The sequence below is a fragment of the Cryptomeria japonica genome, unplaced genomic scaffold, assembly GCF_030272615.1.
Source record: "Cryptomeria japonica unplaced genomic scaffold, Sugi_1.0 HiC_scaffold_69, whole genome shotgun sequence".
Lineage (NCBI taxonomy): Eukaryota > Viridiplantae > Streptophyta > Pinopsida > Cupressales > Cupressaceae > Cryptomeria > Cryptomeria japonica.
Genome location: NW_026728891.1, coordinates 552,501 through 562,298, shown reverse-complemented (window position 1 = coordinate 562,298; position 9,798 = coordinate 552,501). Strand labels below are relative to the sequence as shown.

The following is a 9,798-nucleotide window of genomic DNA, read 5'->3' as shown; positions in this document are numbered from 1 at the left end:
TAGAGATTCACGATGAGCTCCTGCATAGCAATCAGGAGACTTGCCGTGTCCATCACAATCGATAAATCCTGGTGCAAGATTTTTGCATCCGAGCGCTCCAACCAGTCGAGCACCAGCATCAATCGACATAAACGGGCACGGGGGGAGGATGCTCGAGAACACTACCTCCCCTATATAAGTTATTTGTCCGATTCTCAAGCAGCCGAAGTCTGGTCATCGAATCGGGTCAAAGACCACAACTTCCGACTTTACCCACAATGCAAGTCATCGAATCGAACATCGGCCCCCGAGTCGGACTCCATGCGTATGTCAGGTCATCGGACCCAAATTCCGCCTTCCTGCGCATGGCGGGCCATCAATATCAACTCGGTCATCGGACCCAAACTCCGCCTTTTTGCGTATGGCACGCCTTCAAATCGGTCATCGGACCCAAATTCCGCCTTCCTGTGCATGGCGGGCCATCAACATCAACTCGGTCATCGGACCCAAATTCCGCCTTTCTGCGCATGGCACGCCATCAACTCGGTCATCGGACCCAAATTCCGCCTTCCTGCGCATGGCAGGTCATCGGACACAAATTCAGACCTCGCCAATATGCCTACGTATCGAATCGGTCATCGGACCCAACTTCCGACTTCATCCATACTGTAGGGTCTTTGAGGTTGGCGCGGTGCGCTCAACCCAGGGAGTCGACCCATCGAAGCATACACCTCCCCTATATAAGCTATTTGTCCGATTCCCACACCTGTGTAGTTTGCACCTCTGACCAGGACATCGACCCCAACTTCCGAACTCGACTGCAACGACGGCACCAGCGCCTTGGTGCGCACCTTGCGACGCACAGTCCCAACATTCGCCTTCCTGCACATGGCAGGTCATCGGACCCAAATTCCGACCTCGCGAGTATGCCTACATATCGAATCGGTCATCGGACCCAACTTCCGACTTCATCCATACCGTAGGGTCTTTGAGGTTGGCGCGGTGCGCTCAACCCGGGGAGTCGACCCAACGAAGCATACACCTCCCCTATATAAGCTATTTGTCCGATTCCCACACCTGTGTAGTTTGCACCTCCGATCAAGACATCGACCCCAACTTCCGAACTCGCCTCCAACGACCGAACCAGCGCCTTGGTGCGCACCTTGCAACGCACAGTGCCAACATTCGCCTTCCTGCACGTGGCAGGTCATCGGACCCAAATTCCGACCTCGCGAGTATGCCTACATATCGAATCGGTCATCGGACCCAACTTCCGACTTCATCCATACCGTAGGGTCTTTGAGGTTGGCGCGGTGCGCTCAACCCGGGGAGTCGACCCAACGAAGCATACACCTCCCCTATATAAGCTATTTGTCCGATTCCCACACCTGTGTAGCTTGCACCTCCGATCAGGACATCGACCCCAACTTCCGAACTCGACTAAAAAGACCGCACCAGCGCCTTGGTGTGCACCTTGCAACGCACAGTGTCAACATTCGCCTTCCTGCACATGGCAGGTCATCGGACCCAAATTCCGACCTCATGAGCATACCTACTAATCGAATTGGTCATCGGACCCAACTTCCGACTTCATCCATACCGTAGGGTCTTTGAGGTTGGCGCGGTGCGCTCAACCTGGGGAGTCGACCCATCGAAGCATACACCTCCCCTATATAAGCTATTTGTCCGATTCCGACACCTGTGTAGTTTGCACCTCCGCTCAGGACATCGACCCCAACTTCCGAACTCGCCTGCAACGACCGAACCAGCGCCTTGGTGCGCACCAAAAGTGCGCACTTTTGGAGGGCACTTTTGTGCGCTCCAAAGGTGCGCACTTTTGGAGGGCACTTTTCTGCGCTCCAAAGGTGCGCACTTTTGGAGGGCACTTTTTGGAGGGCACTTTTCTGCGCTCCAAAGGTGCGCACTTTTGGAGGGCACTTTTTGGAGGGCACTTTTCTGCGCTCCAAAGGTGCGCACTTTTGGAGGGCACTTTTTGGAGGGCACTTTTCTGCGCTCCAAAGGTGCGCACTTTTGGAGGGCACTTTTTGGAGGGCACTTTTCTGCGCTCCAAAGGTGCGCACTTTTGGAGGGCACTTTTTGGAGGGCACTTTTCTGCGCTCCAAAGGTGCGCACTTTTGGAGGGCACTTTTCTGCGCTCCAAAGGTGCGCACTTTTGGAGGGCACTTTTTGGAGGGCACTTTTCTGCGCTCCAAAGGTGCGCACTTTTGGAGGGCACTTTTCTGCGCTCCAAAGGTGCGCACTTTTGGAGGGCACTTTTTGGAGGGCACTTTTCTGCGCTCCAAAGGTGCGCACTTTTGGAGGGCACTTTTGTGCACTCCAAAGGTGCGCACTTTTGGAGGGCACTTTTCCTGTGCTCCAAAGGTGCACACCTAGGTGAGCACCTTCGACCACACCTTGTAGCACACCAAACTCTGACTTTCGACTTCATCCGCAATGCAGGGTCTTTGAGGTTGGCGCAATGCGCACAACCAGGGGAGTCGACCCATCAAACCCAACACCTCCCCTATATAAGCTATTTGTCTGATTCTCATACATGCGTAGCCTGCAGGAGCAATTAGGACATCGACCCCAACTTTCGGCTTCTAAACGAAAACAAGGTCTTTGAGGTTGGTGTAATGCGAACAACTAGGGGAGTCAACCCATCAAACCCAACACCTCCCCTATATAAGCTATTTGTCTGATTCTCATACATGTGTAGTCTACAGGAGCAATTAGGACATCGACCCCAACTTTTGACTTCTTAACGAAAACAAGGTCTTTGAGGTTGACGTAATGCGCACAACCAGGGGAGTCGACCCATCAAACCCAACACCTCCCCTATATAAGCTATTTGTCCGATTCTCATACATGTGTAGCCTGCAGGAGCCATTAGGACATTGACCCCAACTTTTGACTTCTTAACGAAAACAAGGTCTTTGAGGTTGGCGTAATGCGCACAACCAAGGGAGTTGACCCATCAAACCCAACACCTCCCCTATATAAGCTATTTGTCTGATTCTCATACATGTGTAGCCTGCAACAACGATTAGGACATCCACCCCAACTTCTGAATTCGTCTGCGTTGACCGCACCAAAGGTGCACGCCTTGGTGCTCACCAAAATCCGACTTCCGACTTCTTCTGCTATGCGGGGTCTTTGAGGTTGGCGCAGTGCGCACAACCAGGGGAGTCAACCCACCGAATGCAACACCTCCCCTATATAAGCTATTTGTCTGATTCTCATACATGCGTAGACTGCAGCAATGATTAGGACATCCACCCCAACTTTTGACTTCTTAAACAAGACAGGGTCTTTGAAGTTGGTGCAGTGCACACAACCAGGGGAGTCGACCCATCAAACGCAACACCTCCCCTATATAAAGCTATTTGTCCGATTCTCATACGTGTAGTCTGCAGCAGCGATTAGGACATCGACCCCAACTTCCGAATTCGTTTGCATTGACCGCACCAAAGGTGCACGCCTTGGTGTGCACCCTGGAGTGCACTTTGGTGCTCACCTCGGTGCACACTTTGGTGTGCACCTCGGTGTGCACCAAAGGTGCGCACCTTGGAGCGCACCAAAGGTGTACACTTTGGAGCGCACCACATAGGGTCTTTGAGAGGTTGGCGCAGTGCGCACACCAAGGTGGGTGTTGAGGTGCGTGCCGAGGTGGGTGGGTGCTAGGGTGCGCTCCATGGTGGGTGCCAGGGTGGGTGCGTGCTAGGGTGGATTCCAAAGAGGGTCATAGGGTGGGTGCCAAGGTGGGTTGGTGATATAGTGGGTTCAAAGGTGGGTACTAGGGTGGGTTCCAAGGTGGGTCACAAGTTGGGTGCCAGGATGCGTGGGTGTTAGGTTGGGTGCCAAGGTGGGCTCCTGCGTGGGTGGGTGCTAGGGTGGGTTTCAAGGTGGACGCGAGGGCGGGTGCCAAGGTGGGTAACAAGTTGGGTGTTAGGATGGGTGAGTGCTAGAGTGGGTGCCAAGGTGGGTGGGTGCTAAGGTGGATGCCAAGGTGGTTCACAGGGTGGGTGGGTTCTAGGGTGAGTTCCAAGGTGGGTCACAGGTTCAGTGCTAGGGTGGGTGTCAAGGCGGGTGTCGAGGTGCCTGGGTGCTAGGGTGTGGATGCCAATGTGGGTCATAGGGTGGGTACTAGGGTGGGCTGCAATGTGGGTGCCAAGGTGGGTAACATGCTCGGTGGGTTCTAAATTGGGTGCCAGGGTGGGTGTGCACCCACCTTGCCCGAGGTGGGTGCCAAGGTGCCAGTGTGGGTGGGTGCTAAGGTGGATGCCAAGGTGGGTGAGAAGGTGGGTGATAGGTTGAGTGGTAGGATGGGTGGGTGCCAAGATGGGTCACAGGGTGGGTGCAAGGGTGGGTAGGTGCTAGGGTTGGTGTCAGGGTGGGTGGGTGCTAGGTTGGGTTCCAAGGTGGGTGCGAGGGTGAGTGTCAAGGTGGGTCACAGGTTAGGTGCTAGGATGGGTGAGTGCTAGGGTGCAAAGGTGCCAGGGTGGGTGCTAGGATGGGTCGATGCTAGGGTGAGTGGCAAGGTGGGTCCACAAGTGTCAAGGTGGGTGCCGAGGTGGGTGCCAAGTCGGCGACTGCTATGGTGGATGCCAAGGTGGGTCACGGGGTGGGTGCCAAGTTGCTAGGTTGGGTTCCAAGGTGGGTGCCAACGTGGGTGCTAGGGTGCGTGGGTTAAAGGGTGTGTCACAACGTGGGTGCCAGGATGGGTGCGCACCCACACTGGCCAAGACGGGTGCGGGTGCAAGGTTGGGTTCCAAGCCCGGTCACAGGCTGGGTGCTAGGATGGGTGGGTGCCAAGGTGGGCACCAGGGTGGGTGCACCCACCCTGGCCAAGGTGGGTCACGGGGTGGGTCCTAGGGTGGGTAACGGGGTGGGTACTAAGGTGCGTGCCAAGGTGGGTCATAGGGTGGGTGCCAAGGTGGGCACCAGGGTGGGTGTGCACCAACCCTAGCCAGGGTAGGTCACGGGGTGGTTGTCGGGGTGGGCGTCAAGGAGCCAAGGTGGGTGGCAAGTAGCCAAGTTGCGTGCCAAGGTGGGTGTCGGGGTGGGTGCCAAGGATCCAAGGTGGGTGCCAAGGAACCAAGGTGGGTGTCTGGGTGGGTGCCGAGGTGGGAGCCAGGGTGGGTCCCAAGGTGAGTGCAAAGGTGGGTGCCAGGGTCAAGGTGAGTGCCAATGTGGGTTCCAAGGTGCCAGGGTCAGGGTGAGTGCCAATGTGGGTTCAAAGGTGCTAAGTTGGGTGCGAGGTTGGGTGCGAGGGTGGGTGGGTGCCAAGGTGTGCTAGGTGGAAGCCCGGGTGGGTCGGCATCCCATGGGTGTCGAGTTGGGTGCCTGATGGGTGCTTCTTGTCAAGTTTTAGTCGTCGGGACTCATTTCGAGCCTTAGAGGTCGTTTCTTGTCCGGTTGCCCTGTCTTCGACCTGGGAACCCAATTTTGGTCCTCGGGTCCCATTTTTTTTTGTCTCGCATCCCACTTTTGGCCTGTGGCCTTTTCGGGGTCGATTCTCGTTTTGGGCATCAGAGCATGTTTCTTCTCCTAAAACCCAATATTTGTTTATTAAGTCTCGGAACACATTTTTGTTCTCGTGGACCCATCATGGGTCTTGGAACGCATTTGTGGTCCTTGGGTCCCATTTTGCATCCCGAAACTTGTGTTTTGGTGCTTGATCCCTATTTTGGGTGCCCACCTTGCACCAAGTGCGCACCCGGGGCAAACCGAGCGCCTTGGTGCACCAGGGCAAGATCGAGCGTGCACCCGAGGCGCCCCGAACATGCACCAAGGTGCACTCGGCCCACATGTGAGCGCAGGTCGTTGCGCCCGAGGTGGTGTGTGGGCACCGCGTTGCAGACGGGACACTGCACGCACACGACGCCCCCTCCAGGTGCACGCACGTAGGCCGGGCCGGGTGCACACCCGACGCCCTAGCAAGGTGCGCGCACCCGGGCAGGGCTCACACTTGGCGAACGGGGCGCACTTCGCGAGGGAGGGTGTGCACCTCGACGGGGGTGGGTGGCCGGGGTGGATTCGCACGTGGGTCGCGGTTTGCTAAGTACACACTGCGACAAGCTCATAACGGGTGCGATCATACCAGCGTTAGTGCACCGGATCCCATCAGAACTCCGCAGTTAAGCGCGCTTGGGCCGGAGTAGTACTGGGATGGGTGACCTCCCGGGAAGTCCCGGTGTTGCACCCTTTTTTAGTTTTTCGCCGGGCGTCGCAATGCTATTTGAATAAACCTTTTGCCCGTTTGCGTTCTCGTCGGGGCCGGGCCGGGCCGGGGTGCGCTGCCCGCACTACCGCGCGCGCGGGGGCGACACCGAGCGCGCACCCGAGGCGCCCCGAGCACACAGGCCACGGTGCAACCCGGGCGTTGTGCGCGCACCCCGGTGCGCCCGAGGTGCTGCGCGCGCACCCAGGTGAAATCGGTGTGCACCTCGGCCAGTGCGCGCTCGGTCGAGTCGCGCACGTTGGCCAAGGTGCACGGTGATGTTTCTTACTCTAAGGTTCCGCACCAGACGCCCGGGACAGGTGAGCGAAGCTGGGCGGGGCCGGGTGCGCGGCCGGGGCAGGTGCACGCAGCTGGAGAGAGCTTTGGAGCACACTTCGGAGCGCACCAATGATGCGCTCCATTCAAAAGTTTCCTGAAAAGGCAAAAAAAGTTGAGATTATAGAATTTCCCACTTGAGAGATTGTAAAAAAAAAAAATTTAAAATGAAGGAAACGCGGGTGCCAAGGTGTGCGCAGCCCAGCCAAGGTGTGCGCACCAAGGCGCCCACCCTGGCGAAGGTGCACGCAAGGTGCGCACCCGAGGCAAACCGGACAATTAACCCAACTTTCGACTTCGCGCGCACCTTGGAGCGCACTTCGGAGCGCTCCTTGGTGCGCACCAATCTTGGGCACCTCGGAGTGCACCATGGCGCCCACCAAGGTGCGCACCCGGGGCAAACCGAGCTCCGACTTCGTGCGCACCTTGGAGCGCACGAAAGGTGCGCACCATGGCGCCCACCAAGGTGCGCAGCCCAGCCAAGGCGTGCGCATCAAGGTGCGCACCCTGGCGAAGGTGCGCACCCGGGGCAAACCGAGCTCCGACTTCGTGCGCACCTTGGAGCGCACAAAAGGTGCGCAACCCAGCCAAGGTGTGCGCACCCCGGTCAAACCGAGCTCCGAATCGTGCGCACCAGAGGTGCACGCCATCGTGCGCACCTTGGAGCACACTTCGGAGCCCTCCTTGGTGCGCGCCGATGTTGCGCACCTCGGAGCGCACCCGGGGAAAACAATGCAATTAACCCGACTTTCGACTTCGTGGGCACCTCGGAGCGCTCTCGGGTTCGCACCTCGGAGCACACCGAGGTGCGCACCTTTGATGCGCTGCCTTCACCAATTTCCAGAAAAGGCAAGAAAACATTGAGAAGGTGTGCGCACCGAGGTGCCCACCCTGGCGAAGGTGCACGCGAGGTGCGCACCCGGGGCAAACCGGGCTCCGACTTCGTGCACGCCGCACCTTGGAGCACACTTCGGAGCGCTCCTTGGTGCGCACCAGGGCGCGCAACCCAGCCGAGGTGCCCACCCCGGCGAAGGTGCACGCGAGGTGCGCACCCGGGGCAAACCGGGCTCCGACTTCGTGCACGCCATGGTGCCCACCGCGGCGAAGGTGCACGCGAGGTGCGCACCCGGGGCAAACCGGGCTCCGACTTCGTGCACGCCGCACCTTGGAGCACACTTCGGAGCGCTCCTTGGTGCGCACCATGGTGCCCACCAGGGCGCGCAACCCCGCCGAAGGTGCACGCGAGGTGCGCACCCGGGGCAAACCGGGCTCCGACTTCGTGCACGCCGCACCTTGGAGCACACTTCGGAGCGCTCCTTGGTGCGCACCATGGTGCCCACCAGGGCGCGCAACCCCGCCGAAGGTGCACGCGAGGTGCGCACCCGGGGCAAACCGGGCTCCGACTTCGTGCACGCCATGGTGCGCACCGCGGCGAAGGTGCGCACCCGGGGCAAACCGGGCTCCGACTTCGTGCACGCCGCACCTTGGAGCACACTTCGGAGCGCTCCTTGGTGCGCACCAGGGCGCGCAACCCAGCCGAGGTGCCCACCCCGGCGAAGGTGCACGCGAGGTGCGTACCCGGGGCAAACCGGGCTCCGACTTCGTGCACGCCGCACCTTGGAGCACACTTCGGAGCGCTCCTTGGTGCGCACCATGGTGCCCACCAGGCCGCGCAACCCAGCCAAGGTGTGCGCACCAAGGTGCACGCGAGGTGCGCACCCGGGGCAAACCGGGGTCCGACTTCGTGCACGCCGCACCTTGGAGCACACATCGGGGCGCTCCCGGGTTCGCACCGGCGTTGCGCACCGTGGTGGGCACCTCGGAGCACACCAAGGTGGGCAGCGAGGTGCGCACCTTTGATGCGATGCCTTCACTAATTTCCATAAAAGGCAAAAAAAAAACGAGATTTTAAAATTTCCGTTTTGAAAGATAGTGAGAAAAAGGGAATGCTGGTGCCATCTTGAGCCCGCCCTGGTGCGCAGCCCAGCCAAGGTGTGCGCACCAAGGTGCCCACCCTGGCGAAGGTGCGCGCCCGGGCAATTAACCCAACTTCCAACTTCGCGCGCGCCAGGGTGGGAGCGCACCCAACAACCGGGCCTGGGAAGAGCCAATGCGAGAAACCCCACCAAACGCTCTGACAAAAAAAGAGGGGGCGCTCCAGTAACCCCGCTTCGGAGCGCACCCTGGGCAAACCCAGCCAAGGTGCCCACCCCGGCCAAGGTGCAGGCGAGGTGCGCACCCGGGGCAAACCGGGCTCCGACAACGTGCACGCCGCACCTTGGAGCACACTTCGTAGCGCTCCCGGGTGCGCACCTCAGAGCACACCAAGGTGGGCAGCGAGGTGCGCACCTTTGATGCGCTGCCTTCACTAATTTCCAGAAAAGGCAAAAAAAAAAGGAGATTTTAAAATTTCCGTTTTGAAAGATAGTGAAAAAAACGGAACGCGCGTGCCATCTTGAGCCCGCCCTGGTGCGCAGCCCAGGTAAGGTGCCCACCCTGGCAAAGGTGCGCACCCGGGCAATTAACCCTACTTCCGACTTCGTGCGCGCCAGGGTGGCAACCGGGCCTCGGAAGAGCCAATGCGAGAAACCCCACCAAACGCTCCGACAAAAAAAGAGGCGGCGCTCCAATAACCCCGCTTCGGAGCGCAGCCGGGGCAAACCCAGCCAAGGTGCCCACCCCGACGAAGGTGCACGCGAGGTGCGCACCCGGGGCAAACCGGGCTCCGACAACGTGCACGCAGCACCTTGGAGCACACTTCGAAGCACTCCCGGGTGCCCACCGGCGTTGCGCACCGTGGTGGGCAGCGAGGTGCGCACCTTTGATGCGCTGCCTTCACTAATTTCCAGAAAAAGGCAAAAAAAAATGAGATTTTAAAATTTCCGTTTTGAAAGATAGTGAAAAAAAAGGAACGCGGGTGCCATCTTGAGCCCGCCCTGGTGCGCAGCCCAGGCAAGGCATGCGCACCAAGGTGCCCACCCGAGGTGCACACCCGGGGCAAACCGGGCTCCGACTTCGTGCAGGCCGCACCTTGGAGCACACTTCGGAGCGCTCCTTGGTGCGCACCATGGTGCCCACCAGGGCGCGCAACCCAGCCAAGGTCTGCACACCAAGGTGCCCACCCCGGCGAAGGTGCACGCGAGGTGCGCACCCGGGGCAAACCGGGCTCCGACTTCGTGCACGCCATGGTGCCCACCGCGGCGAAGGTGCACGCGAGGTGCGCACCCGGGGCAAACCGGGCTCCGACTTCGTGCACGCCG

General features: G+C 59.3%; 1 non-coding gene across 1 annotated transcript; it reads left to right on the top strand.

The window, feature by feature from the left end:
* Positions 1-6,068: 6,068 nt before the first annotated feature.
* On the top strand, positions 6,069-6,187 carry LOC131863850 (5S ribosomal RNA). Its single transcript, XR_009362744.1, has one exon. It is a non-coding gene; the product is annotated as a 5S ribosomal RNA (ribosomal RNA).
* The last annotated feature ends 3,611 nt before the right edge of the window (positions 6,188-9,798 follow it).